Consider the following 4,663-nt stretch of genomic DNA (forward strand, 5'->3'; position numbering starts at 1 on the left):
ATTATCTCTAGCCGCTTTATCCTGTTCTACAGGGTCGCCTATCCCAGCTGACTACGGGCGAAAGGCGGGGTACACCCTGGACAAGTCGCCAGGTCATCACAGGGCTGACACATAGACACAGACAACCATTCACATTCACACCTATGGTCAATTTAGAGTCACCAGTTAACCTAACCTGCATGTCTTTGGACTGTGGGGGAAACCGGAGCACCCGGAGGAAACCCATGCGGACACGAGGAGAACATGCAAACTCCGCACAGAAGGGCCCTCGCCGGCCACGGGGCTCGAACCCAGACCTTCTTGCTGTGAGGCGACAGCGCTAACCACTACACCACCGTGCCGCCGGTAAATAAGTTGAAATGTGTAAATAAACCTCAGTGCGGCTCAGCGCTTCCTCCTACGCTCCAAATCAATCCGCCCTGAACAGCGAGTGCCCTCTGGAGGGTGCGCACTCCGGCCCTGCGCAGCTCACAGAGCGCGCGAGTGAAGCGCACGAGCAGTGATTCAGGACTGAGCCGCTGTGTGTGTGATCCCAACGCCAGCGAATCAGGAAGGTGGATGTCACAGTGACATTGTCCAATGACGACGTCAGCTAGAGCTCAGCACAGCATATCTGCGTATCCTCAATGTTTACACAGCACCGGACCAGACACGAACTGGATTGAATACGTGGGCTCTGGCGGATTCCCGTTTCCCGGCGTTTCCCGGCGTTTTAATGTGAACGGACAGTGCATCCGCGAAGAAAACGAGACAGATACGGTCTAATGTAAACTTGGCCAAAGTATGACGTTGCTCATTACTAAACTGAAAAAAGGTGATTGTTGTCAAAATGACATGCTGAAACTGGAAAGTCATCAACTTCTGGGTGGCACCTGTTGACATCACCTGTTTCAGATCACATCATTATTAGCTCATCTGGCCGATCGGTGATGAGTTTATGCCATCATGTGTTGTCCAGCGGGCGGCACGGTGGTGTAGTGGTTAGCGCTGTCGCCTCACAGCAAGAAGGTCCTGGGTTCGAGCCCCGGGGCCGGCGAGGGCCTTTCTGTGTGGAGTTTGCATGTTCTCCCCGTGTCCGCATGGGTTTCCTCCAGGTGCTCCGGTTTCCCCCACAGTCCAAAGACATGCAGGTTAGGTTAACTGGTGACTCTGAATTGACCATGGGTGTGAATGTGAGTGTGAATGGTTGTCTGTGTGTCAGCCCTGTGATGACCTGGCGACTTGTCCAGGGTGTACCCCGCCTTTCGCCCGTAGTCAGCTGGGATAGGCTCCGGCTTGCCTGCGACCCTGTAGAAGGATAAAGCGGCTAGAGATAATGTGATGTGATGTGTGTTGTCCAGCGTCAGTCCAGCGTCGTCCACATTTCACGAAAATCACTTCTTCTCTCTCAATTCTTCACCGATTTTTATTCTTTTTGGCAGGAAGGTAGGTCTGCCTGGGGTGCATATAGCTTCTACCGAAATTTGCATAATTGTAATTAATAATGAAGATATGGAATAATTAATCAATCCCTAATGAGCAGTTTCCACACAAATCACTTCTTCTCCCTCAATTCTTCACCAATTTTGATTCTTTCTGGCATGAAGGTAGGGGGACCTAGGGTGCATATATTGTAACTTCTATGCAGATTTGTTTAATTACAATTATTAATGAAGTTATGGACTAATTAAGCCTTAATAAGCAGTTCAACAAAAATCCTTTCTTCTTGGTCAATTCCTCACTGTTTTGGATTCTTTCTGGCAAATAGGTTGGTATTCCTAGTGTGTATATCACTTCTATATATAGCTTGTATATAGCTTTCAACATTTATTGTGCAAGGTGGCCCACTTTAAATCGTTCCTTCTGGACTAGACGGAGCCAGAGTGAGCTATGCCATCATTGGCACTCTCCTTTTACCTCATTAATAATCCTAAATTGCCCCTTCCCAACTTTTTTTTTGTAATGCGTTGCAGGTCTGAAACACGGGAATGGATGTACAACCCCGATTCCAAAAAAGTTGGGACAAAGTACAAATTGTAAATAAAAACGGAATGCAATGATGTGGAAGTTTCAAAATTCCATATTTTATTCAGAATAGAATATAGATGACATATCAAATGTTTAAACTGAAAAAATTTATAATTTAAAGAGAAAAATTAGGTGATTTTAAATTTCATGACAACAACACATCTCAAAAAAGTTGGGACAAGGCCATGTTTACCACTGTGAGACATCCCCTTTTCTCTTTACAACAGTCTGTAAACGTCTGGGGACTGAGGAGACAAGTTGCTCAAGTTTAGGGATAGGAATGTTAACCCATTCTTGTCTAATGTAGGATTCTAGTTGCTCAACTGTCTTAGGTCTTTTTTTGTCGTATCTTCCATTTTATGATGCGCCAAATGTTTTCTATGGGTGAAAGATCTGGACTGCAGGCTGGCCAGTTCAGTACCCGGACCCTTCTTCTACACAGCCATGATGCTGTAATTGATGCAGTATGTGGTTTGGCATTGTCATGTTGGAAAATGCAAGGTCTTCCCTGAAAGAGACGTCGTCTGGATGGGAGCATATGTTGCTCTAGAACCTGGATATACCTTTCAGCATTGATGGTGTCTTTCCAGATATGTAAGCTGCCCATGCCACACGTACTAATGCAACCCCATACCATCAGAGATGCAGGCTTCTGAACTGAGCGCTGATAACAACTTGGGTCGTCCTTCTCCTCTTTAGTCCAAATGACACGGCGTCCCTGCTTTCCATAAAGAACTTCAAATTTTGATTCGTCTGACCACAGAACAGTTTTCCACTTTGCCACAGTCCATTTTAAATGAGCCTTGGCCCAGAGAAGACGTCTGCACTTCTGGATCATGTTTAGATACGGCTTCTTCTTTGAACTATAGAGTTTTAGCTGGCAACGGCGGATGGCACGGTGAATTGTGTTCACAGATAATGTTCTCTGGAAATATTCCTGAGCCCATTTTGTGATTTCCAATATAGAAGCATGCCTGTATGTGATGCAGTGCTGTCTAAAGGCCTCTGCATGCTCTTGCGACAAGGCTTTCGCAGATAGCTTTTCGCAGACAGTTGTAATTTATCGTTGAGCGGGGAGTAATAGGCGTGCGCGATGTTATTCACCGCTACAACACAAGGGGGCGTGAAGTCACGAAATCGCTAGGAGTAGTTGGTGGGTGTGGTTAGTGGAGTGTTTATCCTCCGGTTACTTATAATGACTAGAACTGGAGTCGTATAGATGTACGTACTTCCTCACTTCCTCGATCAACCGCTCTTCGTGCTGCTCCATCTTCGCTCGTGTTTTTAAAAATGGTGGTAGTGAAAACAAAACAAACCGGGAAAGTAGGGAAGCAGAAGTGCGTGTACAGCGGATGTAGAGTGGACCAATCAGAGCCCTCTTGTTTGCGACGCTGTCTGCGAGTCTTCTGCGGTGGTCACAATTTTTGGGAGGTGCGCACAGAGCGTCTGCGAAGGTGGGGGGGCTACGCAGACGCCATCTGCGACGCTATCTGCGAGGACTGCATTGTCAGCATAAATTGGCCTTAAGGGCCCGAAGATCAAGGGCACCCAGTATGGTTTTCTGGCCTTGACCCTTACGCACAGAGATTCTTCCAGATTCTCTGAATCTTTTGATGATATTATGCACTGTAGATGATGATATGTTCAAACTCTTTGCAATTTTACACTGTCGAACTCCTTTCTGATATTGCTCCACTATTTGTCGGCGCAGAATTAGGGGGATTGGTGATCCTCTTCCCATCTTTACTTCTGAGAGCTGCTGCCACTCCAAGATGCTCTTTTTGTACCCAGTCATGTTAATGACCTATTGCCAATTGACCTAATGAGTTGCAATTTGGGCGGCACGCTGGTGTAGTGGTTAGCGCTGTCGCCTCACAGCAAGAAGGTCCGGGTTCGAGCCCCGTGGCCGGCGAGGGCCCTTCTGTACGGAGTTTGCATGTTCTCCCCGTGTCCGCGTGGGTTTCCTCCGGGTGCTCCGGTTTCCCCCACAGTCCAAAGACATGCAGGTTAGGTTAACTGGTGACTCTAAATTGACCGTAGGTGTGAATGTGAGTGTGAATGGTTGTCTGTGTCTATGTGTCAGCCCTGTGATGACCTGGCGACTTGTCCAGGGTGTACCCCGCCTTTCGCCCATAGTCAGCTGGGATAGGCTCCAGCTTGCCTGCGACCCTGTAGAACAGGATAAAGCGGCTAGAGATGATGAGATGAGATGAGTTGCAATTTGGTCCTCTAGCTGTTCCTTTTTTTGTACCTTTAACTTTTCCATCCTCTTATTGCCCCTGTCCCAACTTTTTTGAGATGTGTTGCTGTCATGAAATTTCAAATGAGCCAATATTTGGCATGAAATTTCAAAATGTCTCACTTTCGACATTTGATATGTTGTCTATATTCTATTGTGAATATAATATCAGTTTTTGAGATTTGTAAATTATTGCATTCCGTTTTTATTTACAATTTGTACTTTGTCCCAACTTTTTTGGAATCGGGGTTGCATATTAACAAACAAAACTAGATAGAACTCGACGCCAAAGGTGTTGATGGGGATGCCTCCACCTGGTAGACTACATGCCTTATTAAGTTGTGATTTGGGGATGGACATTTGACCTCACAGTAATCTTGACCTGGTGAAAGTACTTGTATTAGCCTTGGAGATATT

The sequence above is a fragment of the Neoarius graeffei genome, chromosome 16 (assembly GCF_027579695.1).
Source record: "Neoarius graeffei isolate fNeoGra1 chromosome 16, fNeoGra1.pri, whole genome shotgun sequence".
In the NCBI taxonomy this organism is placed as follows: domain Eukaryota; kingdom Metazoa; phylum Chordata; class Actinopteri; order Siluriformes; family Ariidae; genus Neoarius; species Neoarius graeffei.